General features: G+C 38.9%; 1 long non-coding RNA gene across 4 annotated transcripts in view; it reads right to left on the bottom strand.

The window, feature by feature from the left end:
* The window catches only part of LOC119624918 (uncharacterized), a 36,202-nt gene that overhangs the window by 11,799 nt on the left and 2,657 nt on the right, over positions 1–21,746 (bottom strand). Inside the window, exons 2-5 of one of the 4 annotated variants that reach the window (XR_012093708.1) lie at positions 5,515–5,684; positions 4,760–4,868; positions 1,024–2,431; positions 430–565 (exon numbers count right to left, since the gene is read on the bottom strand). This is a non-coding gene — a long non-coding RNA (uncharacterized lncRNA). Of the gene's footprint in view, positions 1–429; positions 566–1,023; positions 4,869–5,514; positions 5,685–21,746 lie in introns of all 4 variants that reach the window. The other 3 variants (XR_012093709.1, XR_012093710.1, XR_012093707.1) reach the window with 3 other exon arrangements.

The following is a 21,746-nucleotide window of genomic DNA, read 5'->3' on the forward strand; positions in this document are numbered from 1 at the left end:
ATAATAATAATAAACTTTTAAATAAACTTTCGCTCCTGCTCTAAATATTGCCTTGATCTCTCACTCTGACTTATGCTCAGCGGATGAATTCTTTCTTCTGAGTAGGGAAGAATTGAGTTGCTGCAGACCCCTATGGATTCACCTCTGCTAACATACGTTGGGGCTGTGACTTGGATAAAACTGTGTGGGGTGGGTTTTGTGAGAGCACTAGCTATACTGAGGGAAACTTTGGAGGGAACCAGCTACTAGATGGTTCAATTAGTCTTTCATCCCTATATCCAGGTTGGACAATCAATTTGCCCATCAGGACCATTGTGGACCTCCACCAGTTTCCTCTGGCTTCGTCTTGCCCAGGCATAGTTCACCATCTTTTTATTCCTAACACGTGTGCTCATGCTTCACCTCCCCAGCATGACAGGAGATACAGACCCATGGTAAACTGGGGGTATTCCTTCAGTAGACTGGAGAGGCTTTGGGATGCCACCTTGGGTGATGAGTGCTCCAGTCTTCACCTTCATTGCCCCATGGTCCACAGTGGTCCTGATGTGCAAATTAGGTGTCCAACCTGGGTATAGGAATAAAAGACTAATCAAACCATCTAGTAGCTGGTTCCCTCCCAAGTTTCCCTTAGGATACCTGGTGCTCTCACGAACCCACCCCATGCAGTATCCCAGTCATGGTGAAACTGACCCAGTTGTCCCATAGACAGTTCTTCTTGATAAACATAGGAATTGACACTTTAGGTCTTAAAGCTTAAAACTTATATTTGTTTTATCTGAGTTCCTTCCTCAGGACACAACTTTCAGGCCTCTCAAAAAAATATCAAAGAACTGAAAGTCACCAGATCACCACATCCAGACAATCAGATGCCAGGACCCCTCATTTGTCATGATTGCTTCCTTGCCCCTCCCTAGTTCCTGTTCTCTTACATTGTTACATTTCTTCCCTTTTATATAAACCCCTAGTTTTAGTGGGTCAGGGATATGGAATTAGACTGAGCTCTTATCTCTTCAGCTGCAGCACCTGATTAAAGTCTTCTTCCTCGTCAATAGTTGTCATCTCAGTGCATGGCTTTCTGTGTGGCAAGTAGCAGAACCTAGACCGAACCCCTGGTGTTTTGGTAATAACAGCACCAAAGTATGTCAGCAGGGATGAATCCATATTTGTCTGCAGCAACTTGATTCTTGCCTTTTCGAGGAAATAATTTATCTGAGAAGCATAAAGCAAAGTGAGAGACCAAGGCAAGTTTTAGAGCAGGAGTGAAAGTTTATTAAAAAGTTTTAGAACAGGAATGAAAGAAAGTTAAGCACACTTGGAAGAGGGCCATGTGGGTGACTTGAGAGATCCAAATGTGCCATTTAGTCCTTGACATGGGGTTTTATATGTTGGCATGCTTCCAGGGTTTTATGTCTGTTCTCTCCCCTGATTCTTCCCTTGGGATGGGCTGTCTGCACGTGCAGTGGCCTGCCAGCACATGGGAGGCGCCACATGTGCAGTGTGTTTACTGAAGTTGTGCGCATGCTCACTTGAGGTGTTTTTCCCCTTACCAGTCAAGTGTTCCCAGAGGGAGGTCATATAGCAGTTAAACTCTACCTACTGTGCCTCTTAGTGTGCATGCTTGAGCCCAATCACCCAACTCCTAAGATCTTATCGGGAAGCGGCTGATCACTAGCTTCAGGTGTTTTCTATCTACTGGGAGCCCGCTCTTCCTTGGTGCTGGCTGCTACCGATTATTATTTTAGAGAGTTTAACAACCACCTGACTATCATCTGATGGTCGCCTGACATTCCTGGTGGAGTGGGGAGGTGGGGGACTCTCTCCTGTCCTGCTCATGTCTGGCTAGCTACCTACTCTAACACTATCACAGTGATTGAGGAAAGATATTACCCCTACCAAGACACTTCAGAACCTTGGGACAGAGATGTTATTTGGAAAGCTTCCAGAGCATGGAGTAGGGGATGGAGGATGGAGTAGGGCAGAGTGGGGAGGGTGGGGTGAAGAGGGGGTGGAAGCAAGCTGTCAACAAAAACTGGGGATTGGAATGGTGTTACAGCACTATTGTCAAAAGATGATGGAATTATGCCTTTCAAATTCTGAATTATTTTCAATTTAGCATTTTATTATCAAATAGTCGAGTGGTAGGATTATAATAAAACATTTAAAAAGATGCAAAAGTCTCAAAAAAAAAGATCTTTCATGCACCCTTTGTCAGTAGTCTACTGTGATACTCACCTGAAGTAAACTTGTAAACCAAGAAAGAAAGAAGTATGAACTGTTTTCTGGGAAACAGGAAATCCGACTTTAGGGTGGAGTGAAGTGAATTCCTGAGATGATGGTGAAAGGAAATCCTAGGATAATGAAGAGAAGCTGGCCCAGGAAGCAAATTTTCCCAATTAGAGCAATGGTATCCAAGGACTCTAGAAGGATTCTTCTAAGAAACAAAACAATCACATTTGCTTGCTGTTTATGAACAGGTTGTGGGGAGTTTTATTTAGACAAATGGGTGGGAGTTTGGGCAAAAATCAGTGGAAGGTACATAAGAAAGGAATTAAACAAGCAATAGGACTTGATTAAAGTGAAGCAACGAAAGTGTTACACAAAAAAATGCTTCCTTCACTAATGAGTGTGTGGTTCAGCTATGGATTATCATATGCAAATCATGATGTCAAATGGAATATTAATCAAAAAATCAATAACTACAGTGGGTAAATATAGGAAAGGGTACATTATAGAACTCAATCCTCATCTTCCATAGTATGAAGTCAGTAGATACTAATATTGAAAAAACTAAGAAATAATATTCTATATTATCATTGAGGAATTTGATAAATACCATAAAGATGAATTGAACATCATTTCCTCTGGAGATCACAGATCAGGGGTGAAGAAGGAACTAGGGGATGGCTGCTTTTATCATGTCTTATAAAGCTGTTTGATTGTTTAACGAATAAGAAAATAAAATTTAAGTGTAGTTATATTAAATAATACCATCAAGCATGTTCTCTATTGTTGAGAAAGAACATTCATTCTTCTAGCTCAAATTGAAACTGTCTTTGCAAAATTATGACAGAAAGAGACATCTGACTCCATTTTGCTTCGAGCCTTAAGAGACTGGCTGTCTTTGTCCACTTCTGCATATGGGCCAAGCTAACTTTGGGAGAAATTTAGTTTGTAGTTTAAATGATAATAGCCCTTCCCAAAACTAACCGGTTCTTATAAATCAAATGAAAGACTACCAAGTCAGGAGGATAAGAGGGGCTTAAATTCTCAATAATTACCAGCCATTATTCCGGAGGTTATAAGTTTCATACTTTCTCCAGTTAATCCTGCAGATAACATCACTGTTGTAGAACCTAAGATTGGCCTTTTCAGATATCTTTTCAGATTTTTGCAATTCTGACAACAGGACGGCCCCACCTAGACTCACCAACCAGCCCTGTGATTCCCACCCAAGAACTGACTCAGCACAAGAGGATAGCTTTCATTCCCTTTGATTTTATCTCCAACCCAACCAATCAGCATGCCTCCATCCTAGCCCCCTGCCCACCGAACTATCTTTGAAAAACCCCTAGCCTCCAAGCCTTTGGGGAGATCGATTTAAGTAATAACTCCATCTCCTGTGTGGCACGGCTGGCCTTGTATCAATGAAACTCTTTTTTATTGCAATGCCATGGTCAAAGTGAGTTGATTTTGTGTGTGCAGTGGGAAGAACCCACTGGGCAGTTACAAAATTCATGTCATCATATATAATAATCTTGATTTTTTTCCAATGGAAAAGTTAAGCCTACTAGTCATAAACTTGTAAGCATAAAGTTAAGTGAAGCAATGTATATTTTATAATAATTTTTTCATGTAAAAAAACTCAGTGATATTTTCTAGAACTCTTTCTCCTCAAGGAATTGACTTGAGAGTAGTGAAAATATGAAAAGTACACAAGTATAGAATAAATTTTTATGGAGTACTGAGTTTATTTAGAAGAAATGAAATGTAAATATGCTATATTGTGTTGTGTATAGATCAAACAAAATACATCAGGGACATTAGTTGCTACAGGATTGATTTCCATAAAACTCTAGTCTGAGCAGGTCACCGTAAGCTGAAAAACATTACTCTGTCCCATTGCCTACAAAATAAAGCCTAAACTTCTTTCCTTGATGTACGATGCTATCTGTGCTCCACCCTGAACACGTATTTCCTAAATAATTTATTGCCATTCTCCCTTGCTGTGCCCTTCAATAGAGTCACAGTGAGATTGCAGCAGTTGCTTAAATAATTTCTTTCTAACTCCTATATCAAAAGGACTGAAAGATGTTTATTAGGTTTAGTTAGGAGGTCTTAGTCCACCTTAGCAAATGCAGTATCAGTGGAGTTCTAGAAGGTTATACAGGTAACAACAGATAAATAAGAAATTAGAGTAAACACATGGAGATATTTCCAGGCTAGCAGTCAGCACACTTCTGTGAAGGGCCAGATTTTAGGTAGGTAGGTTCTCTCTTTCCTTCCCTCCCTCCCTCCCTTCCCTTCCTTCTCTCTTTCCCTCCTTCCTTCTTTCCTTCTTTCCCTTCCTCCTTCCCTATCTCCTTCCCTCCTTCCTTGCTTTCTTTCTTTCTGGCTTTGTGGGGAATTCTATTTCTTTCATAATTAGTCAGCTCTGCCAGTGTACAGTGAAAACAGCCATGCATAATACATAAATAAACAGCACAGCACAGTTGTGTACCAGTAAAACACAGATCTGGCTCAAAGGATACAGTCTGCTGACCTTTTTTCCTAATGTCACCGCATAAGCCTCTTCCACAGGTTACTTAATTGCAGCATAAGCATAAGGGGCACTATCTTCTCCCAGAAGACGAGATTAGGAAAAAGGAGATCTGGAGCAGAGGTGACATTGGAAAACATGCTTAAGCCCAATAAATAAGCCAAGTGACACAAAGTAATACTATAGTAATGCTAAAATCACAAAATTAAAAATCTAGTCAAATTCTCTAATTCTGTAGTTGCCAAAACCAAGGCCCGGAGACAGATGTGACAAAGACACACCTGGGCCGCAGTAGGTGCTCAACACATTTTTGATGAATTATTAACTTGCTCAAGGCTGTATCCGTAATGAGAAGCACACCTAAGAATGTAATTCAGGTTTTGAGATTCACATGTAGAGTGTTATTTTCATTCTGACAGGTCAGCATCACAGGGAAAGTATTTCCCACGTGTCTGAGCCAGCATGATTATTAACAGCACAGGCTGTTATGCTGTGCTTAACAAACAGCCCCAAATAACCTTTTTCTTTTCTATGTAATCTACATACCTATAGGGGGTGGGTGAGGACTCCCCTGATTTTAGTCTTTCAGGGATGCAGATGAAGGAGATTCTATCTCCGCCTGTCCATCTGCAATCACTACTGCAGATAAAGAGCACAGTTCAAAGGTCTTGCTCCCACAATCAAATGTTCCACCCTGGAATTGACACATAACACATCCTCCCACAAACCACTGACCAGAACTAGTCATATGCCCATACCTGATTTAAAAAGGCCAGGATCCCGGGCCAGGTGGCTCACACCTGTAATGCCAGCTGCTAGGGAGGCTGAGGCAGGAGAATTGCTCGAACTCCGGAAGTGAAGGCAGAGGTTCCAGTGAGCCAAGATGGCGCTTCTGTACTCCAGCCTGGGCAACAGAGTGAGACACCATCTAAATAAATAAATAAATAATAAAAGGTCCAGGACTCACAAGGTTCTTCTGTGCCCAGAATAATAGTGAAACCAAGTATTTCTGAATCCCGAAATCTGTGTGGTAGAAATGAAACTGCCTTTGCGAAAGTTACAACAGAAAGAAAATTAAGGCAGTGGAGGAGATCTGATCTAGCCAACCCCTATCTTGCCTTTAGCATTCAAACTGCACTTAAATATTCCTGGGCTTGGGCCAAGCTAACTGTGGGAGGTGTTTAGTTTATAGCTTAAGTGATAATAGCCTTTCCCCAAAATTCAGCCACCTTGTAAAGCTAGTGAGAGATCACCAGGCCAGGAGGATTAGAGGGGCCTGAATTCTGCTAAGGTGTAGACATGAATGATTGCCAGCCATTATTCAGGAGGTCACAAGATATGCAACGTCCCCAATTACTCCTGCAGATAACATCACCATTGTAGAACTTATAATTGGCTTTCTGAGATGTCTTTTCAGGTTTTCTGCACCTGTAATGACCAAAGGCTCCACTGAGACCCACCAATCAGTCCTGTGGCCTCACCCAGAAACTCACTCAGTGCAAGAGAACAGCTTCTATTCTCCATGATTTATCTCTGACCCATCCAATCAACCCTCATACCTTAGCCTGCTGCCCACCAAAGTATCTTTGAAAAACCCCTAACCTCCAAACCTTCGAAGAGATTGATTTGAGTAATACACGTGACATGGCCAGCCTCATGTCAATTAAACTCACGTCATTGCAACGCCATGATCTCTGTGAATTGATTTCGTTTGTGGAGTGAGCAAGGAGAACCTTTGGGGCAGTTACAGAAAAAGTATAGAGAAAGAGGTTGATAGATCCACCACATAAATCAAAACAGATTTCTGTTTTGTTTGGTAAGAGTTTTCTTTTTTCTCTTCATGAAGAAATAGAGTAACACTCCCCACCCCTCTGTAAAACTGTAAGTGAGGTCCAAAAGTTTAGTCAAGGAAAATGACTAACCATGTTTGCAAAAAAACATATTTTTTTCAAGGCAGAGTCTCACTTTGTTCCCCAGGCTGGAGTGAAATGGCATGATCTCAGCTCACTGCAACTTCTGCCTACAAGGCTCAAAAGAGTCTCCTGCCTCAGCCTCCTGAGTAGCTGGGATTACAGGTGTGCACCACCACACCTGGCTTTTTTTTTTTTTTTTAAATTTTTAGTAGAGAAGGGGTTTCACCATGTTGGCTAGGCTGGTCTCAAACTCCTGACCTCAAGTGATCGGCCACCCGGGCCTCCCAAAGTGCTGGGATTAGCGTGAGCCACCACACCCAGCCCAGTTTGCAAACCATTTTTGCAAACAAAATTTTCTAGTCAGTTTTCCAGGTCTGGTGTGAAAAAAGAAAGAAAATGATATTTATTAAACTTGCATATTATTAGAATAATGTCCATCTCTCTGTATATGAGAAAATGCAAAACAATCATGAGGTAATCACTTCATCCCCCACAGCCCCAGGAAGAGAACTGAACTTGACCTTCCTGGTTTGAGAATGGGTGCTGGCTGAGAAGGGAACTAATTGCTTATCATGTTACATCTAAATTCATATTATTGTGAGACATTATCAGGTTTGCTGTATGGGCTGTGTTGTGAACCTTAATAAGTTTATTTCAGTTTAAATAAAGTATATTGTAGGCCTGGGAAGTACAAAATATTAAGGTGTGTATGGCATGAAAGGGTGGAAAGAGGATAATGACAATATATGACACAATAGCAGAATAAACAGTGTCATATGGATTCTTTTCTAATATTCCATTCTTGTGATGGCTCAGATCCCTGAGGCATGGGATTCTCACACCCTGGACATCCTTGAATATGGAATTTGCCTACTCTAGACAAAAAGAAAGCTTTTTGCAATATTTTGCCCCATTCGCCTCTTTGAATCTAGAGGAGCAGCGGGGCACATGTGGTGAGCACAGAGTTTCTGTGACTGAAGCACGGAGCTGGGAGGAGTAAGGGAAAGAAGAGGCTCCTTGGGCAGCATCCTGCTACTGGCAACTGGACGCCACCAGGTTATGAGGAAGAACAAGTCTGTATTTCTCTTGTCCTTCTTCCTCATATTTATTCATTTCTCCCTCTTTACATTCCCAACACCCTTGCTCCCAGGTTGTATAACAGCTTGGTTTGAGCAGGGAATTCTTTCCATGATGGAAGGAATTTTCTGCAATGGACACCAGCCATTTTGCTGGTATTCAAAAGGACACAGAGATGCTTTTAGGTAAAAGCAATTTATTATTAGAATCATTAAACGTGAAAAGTAGTGCTATGTTACCAACCTTAGATCGCTGATGCTGGGGATTGAAGGAAAAATCATTACTAAAATATTCGCAGAATATATAATATAGGTCATACAAAAATTTATGTCTAATATTCATTATTCCATTTTATTCATGCATCAATTGATTACATAGCACATGCTGTGTGTCAGATACAATTCTAAGCATTTTTATCACTAGTAACTCTTTGAATCCTTATACCAACCCTACTGAATAGGTACTGTTGCCATCATCCTCATCTTGCATATGAAGAAACTGAGGCCCAGAGAGATGAAGTATACTGCCCAAAGTCAAAGACAGTTGGGACTTAGATCCATACAACCTGGCTTCAGAGTCCTTACCATTAATTGTTATGCCATGCTGAAGTTAATGAACACCTGGGAAGAGAGTTCCTTAGCTCATTGTAGCTGCTAATTTGATTCTACTTACTTCATGTTATCCAAAATTTGGGGAGTGTTTAAAGAGTGGTCACGTGCTAAAACACTGGTAGGGATTTAAGGGCCTGGCAGTACAGATAAGTTGAAAACCCTCCAGCTACCAACACCAAGAATTGCTCAATAAATTTTAACTAACATCCTTATAAATGCAGGGCTGAATTGCTAAGAAAGGCAGAAAAATTGCCTTGGGCCAGAAATGAAGAAGAAACTAAAAATCAGGACAGTGAACTGCAGAGCTGACACTGTGTCTGCCCTGGGATCTTTATTGCTCTAAGTAACATAGGTGCTGAAACTTAATACTGGTGTACAGATGGAGAGAATTGGGACTGAAACCTGCATCTTCTAGAGTGTTATTTCTTTGGTATGAGGATTTGGGCAACAGAAGCCCTCAAAAGTTGTGGGAAGAATGATAAATTTATACAACTGCTTTGAAAAGCAATGTGACAATGCCTGATGAATTTGAACATGTCCATCCTTATGACCAAGCAATTCCTTTGGCAGATTAATACCCCAGAGAAATTCTAGGCCATGCAAAAATTCAGACATGAACAATAATTTTATTGCAGCATTGTTTGCATTAGTAAAAACTTGGAACAGGAGAATGGATAAATGAGTTTTGTTCTAATCACACAATGGAATATGCAGAACAGTGAAAATCAATGTACCGCAGACATATATCATCAGGGATAATTCTCAATGTTTTACTTTCATGGGAAAAGCAAGACAAGCTGCAGGATATTTGCAGTATTGAGCTGTAGAGGTGAAAAGCGTGTGATATCTTTCTTCACTCCTCATAAGGGTCCCAGCCAACACTGCTATAACAAAAGACAACAGGAGAAAAGCACACACACAAAAAATGACTTAAAGTTTTATGTGACACGAAAGCCTTTGGAATGAAGATCCAAAGATACAGGAAGAAAACATCCATTTTTATGCTTAGGTTGAATGAAGAATGAATAGCTGTATAGAATGGTCATTGGAAAAAAGGGTGTGATCCAGTAGACTGAAATGAGAAAAGCCAGCAAGCCCTGTCCAGATTCTTCTTGGCCTCTCAGTGGCATTCCCTCCACCTGGGTATGGAGCAAGAACCCTCTACAAGAGGAGTCTTATGACCTATTATCAGACAAGGGTAGGTCAGAGAATTCCTTTATGGCCAGCACCTAGACAGAAAGGTAGGAGGGGAGAAGGTTAGCCTTGTATTCCTTGTAGGTTATTCCTTGTATTCATGGCTGACTTGGGCAATAAGGGTTCTAATTTCTGTGACCTGCCTTGGGGAAGAGGAATTCTGGTTTCTGTGACTTGCTTCCAGGGAGACTCAGGCGTGACAGGTAGGAGGGCAGGAGAAGGTCAGAGTGACCTTGGTCCTGAGACTGCTTCCGAGGTCCTTCAGATGTCCTTTAGAATAGTAGTTCCCCACCTTTTTGGGACCAGGGACTGGTTTTGTTGAAGACAATTTTTCCATGGACTGGGGAGGGGGTGGTTTCAGGATAATTCAAGCGCATTGCACTTATTGTGCACTTTATTTCTATGATTATTACATTATAATATATAATAAAATAAGTATACAACTCATCATAATGTAGAATCAGTGGGATCCCTGAGCTTGTTTTCCTGAAACTAGATGGTCCCATCTAGGGGTGATGGGAGACAGTGACAGATCATCAGGCATTAGATTCTCATAAGAAGCTTGCAACCTAGAGCCTTCCACATGTGCCGTTCCTAACAGGGTTTATGCTCCTATGAGAATCTAATGCTGCCACTGATCTGACAGGAGGCAGAGCTCAGGCGGTAACGCGAGTGATGGGGAGTGGCTATAAATACAGGTGAAGCTTTGCTTGCTTACTGCGGGTCACCTCCTCCTGCGAGGTGCAATTACTAACAGGTCACGGGCTGGTGCTGGTCTGTCGCCTGGGGGTTGGGGCCCCTGCTTTAGTTGGAAGTACTTAGCAGGCCAAAGTGCTATACTTTGGATTATCGTTTTTTGAACCCCAACAAAGTCTAATTCTGAACTGTAGAGGATCAGAAACAATTTTTATAAAATGTAATCCTTAACCTCAAGAAAGGAAGAAAGGACAAAACAAAAAGGACTTTTAATTACTCCTCTCACAAATGAAAGCAACACCAGTGTTGGAGATGTAATTGGCTTCCCTTTGGCCCAGCTCCCACTCTGCACACAGGCAAACCCTCAGCACAGAGCCCATGCACAGCAAGAAAGACAGAAGGAGTTCTTACAGAATATTTCCCAAGTACAGGTGGGAAGCAAACTAAGGCAAAAATTACACAGAATTGTGTTTATTTGTCTTGTTTATTTCACCAAAATTCAAATCAACTCGACATAGCTCTCTTTCTCTTCATAGCGCATTTTTGCCTCTTTCTGGTCTCATCCAGTGTCTCCTTTTCTGAAGCCACACAGATGCACATAGCTTCAAACTAATGCATAGTTATTAAACTACCCTTTGCTTTCAAACTTGCATTTTTGCTCCGTTTTGTGGCTCACTAAATGAAAGCTCCTTTTTGAAATCTTTTTATAATTGTATATGTGTGTGTGTGTGTTTCATAACAACATATTTTTTTCACAGTTAAAAAAAAAAATCCAGGATCCAAGAGGACCTTAGAATCAACAAAAATTAACAATTACTCTTGAATCTTTTTTTTTTTTTTTTTTTTTTTTTTGAGACAGGGTCTCACTCTGTCTCCCAGGCTGAAGTGCAGTGGCACAATCATGGCTCACTGGAGCCTCAACCTCCTGGGTTCATGCGATCCTTCCACATAAGCCTCCCGAGTAGCTGGGACCGCAGGTGTGCGTCACTACAACTGGCTAAATTTTTCTTTATTGTGGAGACAAAAGCTTGCTATGTTGCCCAGGCTGGTCTCAAACTCCTGGGATCAAGTGATCCTCCCACCTCGGCCTCCCAAACTGCTGGGATTATAGTTATGAGCCATCATGCCCATCCTTGTTAATTCTTAAAATAACATCTTTATTGAGATATACTTCAAATACCAGACAAGTCACCTATTTAAAGTGTACAACTGAATAGCTTTTACTGTATTCACAGAGTTGTGCAACCATCAGCAAAATAAATTTTAGAACATTTTCATCACACCAAACAGAAACTGTAAGCCCATTGGTAGTCATGTCCATTCCTCCACCCTGTTACTGTCCTGCCCTCACACCTGTCACCCTGCGACATCTTCCTGCCTTCCTATCAGCCCTAGGCAACCACTAATCTACTTTCAGTCTCTACAGACTTGCCTGTTGTGGTTATTTTATATCAATGGAATCATATAATATGTGGTGTTTTGTGACTGGTTTCTTTCACTTGGTATGATGTTTCCAAGGTTCATCCATGGTGTAGCATGTATCGGTACTACATTCATTTTTATCACCAAATAATATTTCGTTATATGGACATACCACATTTTATATAGCCTTTTATCAGGTGATAGACATTTGGGTATTTGGATTGTTTTCACTTTTTGGCTGTTATGAATATTGCTGCTACCAATACTCATATATAAATTTTGATGTGGTCATGCATTTTCATTTTTCTTGGGTATAAACCTGGGGGTGAAATTGCTGGATCACTAAATTAGTCTACATTTAACCTTTTGAGAACCTGCCAGACTTTTTCAAAGCAGTTTCATCAGCAGTTTATAAGAGTTCTAGTTTTTGGACACTGCCAGTGCCGTCTTTTTTATTATGTAGAGCTATCCTAGTGAGTGTGAAGTGGGATCACATTGTGGTTTTGATCTGCATTTCCCTAATGGATAATGGTGTTAGGCATGCATTTATGTGTTTATTGGCCATGTGCATATCTTCTTTGGAGAAATAACTATTCAGCCACGTTGACATTTTTTAATTGGGCCATTTGTCATCTTTATTATTGAGTGATAAGTGTTATTTATATATTGGAGACACAAGTTCCTTATCAGATACATGATTTGAAAATATTTTCTCCCATTTTTTGATTTTCTTTTCACTTTCTTGATGGTGTTCTTTGCCTGAAAAGGTGTTTATTTTGATGATATCCAATTCATCTATGTTTTTGTCATTTGTTCTTTTGGTGTTATATCTAAGAAAACGCTATTTAACCCAATGTCACCATGATGTATGCCTCTGTTTTCCTATAAAAGAGTTATAGCTTTAGCTCTTAGATTTAGGTCTTTGATCCATTTTGAGTTAATTTTTGTATCTAGTGTGAAGTACAGGTTCAATTTCATTCTTTTACATGTAGATATCCAGTTGTTTGAACACAATTTGATGAAAATATTATTCTTTCTCTATTGAATTGTCTTGATACTCATATCTAAAATCATTTGACCATACATGTGAGACTTTATTTCTAGACTCTCAATTCTATTCCATCGATATATATGTCTGTCCCTCTGCCAGTACCACACTGCTTTGATTGCTATAGAACTTGGTAGTAAGTTTTGAAATTGGAAGTGTGAGTCTTCCAATTTTGTTCAAGATTGCTTTGGTTATTCTGGGTCTTTTGCATTTCCATATGATTTCAGGATTAGCTTGCCAATTTCTGCAAAAAAATCCAGTTGGAATTTTGAGGAGAATTGTATTAAATATGTAGATCAAGTTGGGGAGCATTGCCATCTTAACAATAGTAAGTCTTCCAATTCATGAACACAGAATATCTTTCATTTTATCTTTTTTTTGAGACAGAGTCTTGCACTGTCACCCAGGCTGTAGTGCAGTAGCACAATCTCGGCTCACTGCAGCCTCTGCCTCCCAGTTTAAGCGATTGTCCCACACCAGCCTCCCAAGTAGCTGGGACTACAGGCGCCTGCCACCACACAGGGCTACATTTTATCTTTCATTTAGATCTTCTTTCATTTATTTCACCAATGTTTTGTAGTTTTCAGAGAATAAGTTTTATACTACTTTTTTTTTTTTTTTTTTTTTTTTTTTTGAGACAAGATGTTACTCTGTTGCCCAGGCTGGAGTGCTGTGGCACAAACATGGCTCACTGCAACCTTGACCTTCCAGGCTCAGGCGATCCTCCCACCTCAGCACTGTGCCTTGTCCCCTTCACCCTTCCTCATCCCCCACCTCCCCAGGCCCGCTCCCAGGTAACTGGGACGCCAGGAATGCCCTACCACACCTGACTAATTTTTTGTATTTTTCGTAGAGACAGGGCTTTGCCATGTTGTCTGGTCTGATCTTGAACTCCTGATCTCAAGCAATCCTCCTGCCTTGGCCTTCCAAATTGCTGGGATTACAGTCATAAACCACCGCATCTGGTCCATACTACTTTTGTTAAATATATTTCTAAGCTTTTCACTTCTTTTTGATGCTGATGTAAATAGAATCATTTTTTTTTTTTAATTTTATGGGATTTTTTTGTTCATTGAATATGTATAGAGATACAGTTGCTTTTTGCATGTTATCTTCTATCCTGCAACTTTTCTAAACTCCTTTATTTGTTCCAATAGTTTTTTCTTTTTTTTTTTTTGGTGGATTTTTTTTAGGATTATATACACACAAGATCATGTTATTTGCAAATAGAGATAGTTTAACTTCTTCCTTTGCAATCAGGATGATTTTTATTTCCTTTTCTTGCCTAATTGCCCTGACTAGAACCTCTAATACAATGTTGAATAGAAGTGGTAAGATGTCATTTTAAGCCTGTGTTTCTCCCAGATTATTTTCTTGCTTATGATTTGTTGTAAGGTAGTAAAATAAAAGAGCTGTGTCTTCTTTTCTTAGGAGCAGTAAAAGAAGAATGAGTGTGGCAAACCACACACTGCTGTACAGTCACTGTCTGAGAAAAGTTAAAAGGGAGAAAGAGTAAATGGTCACCATGAGCAACAGGAAAGCAAGGAAAGCAAACTGGGGCTCTGGCTCCTCTTTTAGAAACCAAGAGGAGTGCAGAGACTGGTTGAGCCTGAAGTGTGGTCTTGAGAGTTAACAATATGAAAGTTTGTGCCAGTTCCTTTTTAAAGTGTAAAGCTGATTCTTTCTAGAATATGCACCAACTTATATAGGATTACCACACAACCAAGGGTGTTCAGATCGCAGAAGTTTGGGACGGAGAAAAAACATCATTAAAAACCCTCAAACTTTTCTTGGCTGTTTTTATATAATCCATGCACATCAAAAATCAAATTCATCAATACTGGGTATTAAATGATCTTAATTATAAGAATATATATTTTTTTAAACTAGGCTTAGGAAGTTTGTGATATGTTAATGTCTTTTTATTGAGTTTGGAAATAAATATGTATCATCAATTTTAAATGTATTGGGATGTCAATAATTACTTTCAAGCTAGATTTTTTTTTCTTCTCTTTTTTTGATATTGGCATTTGAAGGCCATCAGCTTATTAAATAATAACCTTTATTCAACTGGTCATTTAAATCTCTAATTTTTCTTAAGTGACACAATGGTGAAATGGAAGCTATTTTAGACTAGAGATAAGACAAATGAGAGAGTCAGATGTTTTTGTGGCCAGACTTTGCTTCCCTTTAAATTGGGGGAAAGGAAGAGGAGGAAATGTGAATAACATCTGAAATATCTTCCAATGTAGTCAACAATGACATAGGTAATATTTACTGAGCATTTACTCCTCGGTAGGCATTGAGCTACGTGTTGACATATTCTCAAGCAAACCTCACAACAACTCTTTGGTAGAGGCCTGTCAGTATTGTTTAATTCTCTGTCAGAGAGAAATGAAGCTTAGAGAGGAACTTGCCAAAATTCAAAGCTGGTATGTACTAGAACCAGGATTCAAATCTATGGAAGTCTATTCTGTGTTCTTTTATGTAATGGTTACTCATCGGTGGGCCCTAATTTATATGGGTATGCTCTAGTAGCCTAGTGTCTGACCCTGGGATGATTGAGGCAGAGGAATATTGTCTCCTGGAGTGTGCAGGTCAGATAGACGAGATGTGACCCTGGACTGGTTATTTTTTTCATCAAAGACGATGCTTCCTGAGTTCTTTGTTGTCTCTAAGAATTGACTGGTTCTGGAAGGGGCAGTCTCCATAGCCAGAAAGGTTTTAAGATATTAAAACATATTCCAGAGTCTGTAAGTTTTAAGTATTCTCCAATATCACTTCTTGTATTCTAAAAAAAATTATCAGTAAGAAATTAGTAACAACAAGTATATTACAATGTGCAAGTACCTTTTCATGTTGTTGAAATGTATGAGATTGATCAGTTGCATTACGAGTCCATTAAACAGCATTATTAACTATGCTTCTAGATGCAAATACCTTTGAATGTAAAAACATTATAATAATAATATAAAGAAATTGAAGTGTTACTGGATCCTGACAAAGAGTCTCTCCTTGACCATACTTTAGTCAGGCTCCTCTTAATACTCCTCTCAACTTGACTTCAACTTTTGGGCTGCTTTGTCCATCTTTGCATTGCCCAGTTTTAACAAAAATTCTGCTAAATTGGTTTAGCCACAATCCCCCACTTATCCCTAATATTTCCTCTTAAAAATTTTTCATCCAATGACTTCTACTCTTCATTTTGGCTATGAAGTCTCACTTTTTCTTGTTGTGTTTTGAACTGAGCCCAATCTCTGTCCCTTACTGCAAAACCCCATAGCAGTAGTCCCCATACTTATTGCAATGGTCCTGAGTAAAATCTACTTTACATTTTAACAAGTGTCATGAATAATGTATTTTAAACGTATTCAAAACAGTAGCAGTTGAAACTGGCCCTGTGTAATAAAAGAAGATAACAAATATTTTGGAATCAGAGTGATTTGGATTTGAATTTTGGCTTTTCCATCAACTAGTTAGGTGTGTTATTGAATGCTATTGACCTCAGTTTTCTCGTCTGTGAAATGCAGAGTGAATTGTAGGCAATCATGGGTCACACACTTGTCAGCAAGTAACTGACCCATATTTCAATTTCAAGTTTCACACCAGAGCCAGTTCAGCTGTTTTCGAGAAAATTACACTCCAAGTGAGATAAAAATGTCAAAGGGCACCTAAATATCAGCACAAGTTCTGAACAAATGCAAAGAAAGATAATTTGTTCTGGGGACCAGAGAGAACACACTTTAGAAAACTTTTATCATATATTTCATTCCATGAGATGCCATTCTGTTGCTACCTAATTTTAATTTATCATTGGAGGGAGACTATTTTGAAATTAAATATCAGTGAAATGTATACGATTTGCCATATTTCCTTGTCCTGTTTGAATCCTGAAATATTCTTACTGTCATTGCTTTATTAAAGACACGTGTTTAATATGATGTCATTTTATTAAAGCTAATGATTGAAAAGGAGAAAAAAATGATTTTCTTTTGATAATACTCTGGCAAATCACATCATATGAGTCAATATGCATTGAGAGTGGAAAATAACCATCCTAAGATATATAAAATCTTGGGTTTGGTGGCAATGATTTGATATAAAAATATGCCTAGGAATATGAAGTGTCAAGGGTAAGATTTTACAGACAAAAGAATGTTAGAATATTTTTTAGAAATTGAATGTAGTGGAAAATATTTTTCATCAGCTTCAGTAGGAAACTTAGTTTGTCTTTAGACATCACAATTGTGCACAAATATTTCAGGCTTAGGCTGCAAGATAAGTGAAACTTCCTTAAAAAAGACAGGAAGGAATAAAGGAAGAGAAGGAAAAAGAAAAAGACAAAAACGACAAATTGAAGAGGAGAGGCTCAGAGAAAGACATAAAGACAAATCAATGCTGTTATCTTACTGAAACATTTACTACATTTAAGTACTTCAAAAATAGGATACTTTTAAACAAAATTAATTATACTTCATTATGTATCTATAAAAGGAACTTAAGTATAAATGGCTGGGAGAACTTAATTATGCCTCTGAGTTACTTAATAAATTACCAGTATTTAATTCATTCATTCTTTCTTTAATTTGTTTATTCTTCTATCTCTCCACTCATTCATCCATTCATTCATTGAATATTTGGTTTCCTAATCCTCCCAGACAAAGCTAGTAAGTTTAGTTCCTGGTTTTTATGACCCCAACATAAATCTTTTGTGACAGATATATAATAAGTAAGTGTATTTCCCTGACCTTTGTGGAAACTTAGCATATCCTTAGACATCACAAAATTATCTGTCTCCCAGGACTGAGACTATCTGAGGGTTGAGGGGTGGGTCTTATCCATAGGTAATGGGCTAACAACATCTGCTTTGGAGGAAGAGGTTTGCTGACTACTTTAAGTATTATAGTTTCCAGGGTGTTTTTGCAGAAAGCTAAGTCATCCTTCTATTTTATTTTATTTTTAAAATGTAAATTTCCTCTAGGTAATGGTGGTTCCACTAATTGTGCTAAAAGTACCTTTAACCCTTAGTGCAGAGGTTGTTGTGATGCGCTTCATTATGACCAAACATTAGCTGGCATTTACAGAGATCTGAGTTTGAGAAATAGGTCCCATGTTGCTTATTCCTTGATAGTGAGACTAGAGCAATAGCACATCCTGTCCTAGGCAGAGTGTCGGGCTCCCCAGGGTGCACACCAAGTAGCACTGTTTTGCCTTACGACATCATCCTTTGTTTGCTTAGTTGCTCTTATTTCCTCCTTCTTTTTAATAAATTCAGTATCATGTTACAGTATCCTATAACAGTTTTCATGGCCGAAGGTTTGTATTTTTCCTTCCAACAAAGACTCTTGAAAAATCAAGACAATATGCTCTCAGAAATTATAAGCAAGAAGTGTATCAGGGATAATAGACTATGGTCAATTAATATCAAGGGTATCTATATAGTCTGATATCTACAGACTTCTTTTAAATGATTCATAACAACAAAAATTAACATGTTATAAAACATATTGACATAAAGTCTTTTAGATGGAGATTGCTTATATACAGTCCACATATTAAAAAATTAAAAAATAAATACTAAAACCTAATAAGTAAAGGTAGAAATTAAAGGGATAGAAATGTAATTGCAGAAGGCTGAATGGCAGGATTTCACAAGCTGGCACCATTATTTGAGCTGTCAATTTAGTAGATCCAGTAAGTTGATATTTTCCACACAGTTAGAATCAGGGCAAGGCTCAGTGCCTCGTGCCTGTAATCCCAGCACTTTGGGAGGCCGAGGTAGGAAGATCACTTGAGGCCAGGAGTTTGAGACCAGCCTGGGCAATATGGTGAAATTCTGTATCTACAAAAAATACAAAAATTAGCTGGGTTCGGTGATATGCACTTATAGTCCCAGTTACTCAGGAGGCTGAGGTGGGAGGATTGCAAGAGCCTGGGATGTCGAGGCTGCAGTGAACTATAATCGTGCCACTGCACTCCAGCCTGGGGGACAGAGTGAGACTCTGTCTCGAAAAAGAAAAAAAAAATCAGTTCCAAGGTGGTTGATTAGCTATTATTCAAACTCACAATAGACAACATATTCATTTAGTATGGAGCCAGAAAGTTACCCTGCTATCTGCTACCCATACTACTTCCTTTCCCATACCCACACACTGGGGAAGTCGAATTAGTCATCAAAACGCAGCTTGTTCCGAACTAATGCAAAACAAAGGGAAGTGGTACTCTTGCAACCTTGGTAGTGGGGATTTGGGAGTTTAATACACCATTGGGGTTCAAGATACTCTGCTACTTACTAGCTATGACCTTGGGCAAGTTACTTATCTGGTAAGCATCTCAGTTTCCTCATCTAAAATAATGGGGATAATAGTAGTACCTACTTCATGATGTTGTTTTGAGAATTAAATGAGTTGAGGGAGTGTATAAAGTGCTGTTATCAATACCTAGTACATAGTAAATGCTGTATGTGAGTCCATTTGCATTAGTTGTGAGAGGCATTTCGGGCAAAAATGAAGAAAACTAACTCTCTATGTGCACCTCCCTTTTACAGCCAGATTATTCATATGTGCTGGGTTCCTTGGAAAGATAATTTTTCTTTTTTGTTACAAAGTGGCAAGGTGAAAGAGAAACAGAAAGAGGATAAGTATGCTTCAGGGATAGAAGTCTAAATTCAAGAAATCCATAGAGAACATTCTGCTCTCTGACTTCAATATTTAATTAATTTCAATGGATTACATTGCTAATACTTCCTAACTGGGTCAACTGGACTTCACCATTGTTCCCTCATCTCTCTGAAACCTATCTGTGTAAGGAGCTGTGCAAGGTGTCTTACAAATGGAGTTGGACAATGGCTTTAGTGCATTCTATAAATTGGATTCTGTACATCTGTAAATTATGCTGACAGGCACTTCTGTAACACAATGAGATCAAAACAGTCTCACTGAAAATGGCCTTTTCATGCTGTATTCAAGCCAAAAATGGGGAAAGGATCATAAAGGTACCATGGCATATGTGCAGAAAAAAAGGTTGATAAATTCAATCCAAGACAATGGTTACCTTTCAGCCAATATTAAAGGGACTATGTAATACAAATCTTAAAACATACAGTAATAGGATCTTAATTAAAGATATTTCATGACGAACCTAACTATGTGAAAATATACTGTGTTACACACTGTAAAGTATAAGAAAATTATTAAGATACAGTTCATGATTTTAGAGAGTTTGCAGTTTAAAAGAGGGACCAAAATATGCATGCAATTGACTAAAGGAAACAAAACAGAGTATAAATGCCATGAGTCAGAGGCAAAGTTTAGACTGAAAGAACATAGCTGGATTGAATTGATATTCTAAAATTCAATTCATTCATTTAATTGCTGTTTCTGAAGTATGTACCATGTGTCAAGTCATGAGACATAGCTGTTCCCACAAAGGGGTGCTAATATCTATAAACTCGAATTTTTGACTAGTTTCCAGGTTACAGGATAGAGACGGGAAATAGCTTCAGCTTTAGAGTTAGAAAAACCTGAACTAAAACCTTGTCCTACCAATGATAAATTGGGTGACTTGGGTAAATAATTTGTCATCTCTTAGCTTCATGTTAGAAATCATAGTGTCATCTTTGATTTCCTCCTCTAACCTCATCCTTCATTTAGTTAATGAACACATTAGTCCTTAACTATGTCTGGAATCCATCCCATCCTCTTTAACCCTACATCTTAAGTCCTAACAATAACCCCATCATTTGTTACAGATTCTGTAGCCTAACGAATCACTTCTCATTATCCACAAGATGTAAGTCGATTGTTCTTAACAAGGCATTTAAGACTTTTAATGAGCTGAACTCTGCTTACATTTTTAACCTCACATGATAATAATACTCCTCCACATGTACTTTACATATCTTTAACTACCAGCCTGTTGTGTGTCTCTGTGCCTCCGTACATGCTATCTTTTTTTTTTTTTTTTTTAAAAGAGATAGAATCTTGCTTTGTTTAGGCTGGAGTGCAGTGGTGCAATTACTGCAACCTCAAACTCCTGGGCTTAGTAGATCCTCCTACCTCAGCCTCATGAGTAGCTGAGACTACTATTTTATTTTTAATAGAGACGAGGTCTTGCTATCCTGCCCAGGCTGCTCCCAAATTACTGGGCTCAAGTGATCCTCCTGTCTTGGTCTACCAAAGTGCTGGGATTACAGGTGTCAGCCACCATGCCCAGCATCTAATGCCATTATTTATATATATGCCGATTGCCTCAACAAGACTAAGCAACTGAGGACAAAGACAAAGCCTTTCACCTTTGAATTCTCAGTCTTAACATAATGCCTGCCATCGAGAAGCTACGCAATAAATATTTACTGTAGTAATGAAGTCATGTTTAGGGATAAGTAGAAAGAACCAAGAAGTGCTTTATGAAGGAGGTAATATTTAATGTTGAACTTGAAAAGCTTTGAAAATACTCCCTGAATTTTAAATGTGCAATTTGGGGATGCTCAGAGTTTTAACATACATAAGTGGGTGTGCATATCCTCATGATGCTCTTCTTTCTTTGTCTCTCTGTCTCTCTCTTTCTTCCTTTCTTTCTTTTAACTGAGTCTTATTGTATGGCCCAGCCTAGAGCAGTGGCGCACTCATAGTTCACTGCAGCTTCAAACTCCTGGGCTCAAGGGTCCTGCTGCCTCATTTTACCCAGAAGCTGGAACTATAAGTGTGCACCACTATGCCCAGCTAATTAAAACAAAATTGTTTTAGAAATGGAGTCTTTTTATGTTGCCCAGTCTCGAATTTCTGGCCTCAAGTGATCCTTCCACATAATTGGGATTACAGACATGAACCTCTACACTTGGCTTAATTCTCTCTTTAAAACACACACATTTTGCCAGCTGAAGCTTTGTCTCTTCTATTCAAAGCCCTAAGTGCAATAGTCTGAGCATGGTGAAGACTTAATAAGTATCTTTATTTCATTTAAAGAAGCATCCTCCTGATGCCTCTTTAAAGAAAAAGACTCTTGATTTCAGGAAGGGTACCATCTTG

This window comes from Chlorocebus sabaeus, chromosome 8, assembly GCF_047675955.1.
Source record: "Chlorocebus sabaeus isolate Y175 chromosome 8, mChlSab1.0.hap1, whole genome shotgun sequence".
NCBI classification, from domain to species: Eukaryota; Metazoa; Chordata; class Mammalia; order Primates; family Cercopithecidae; genus Chlorocebus; species Chlorocebus sabaeus.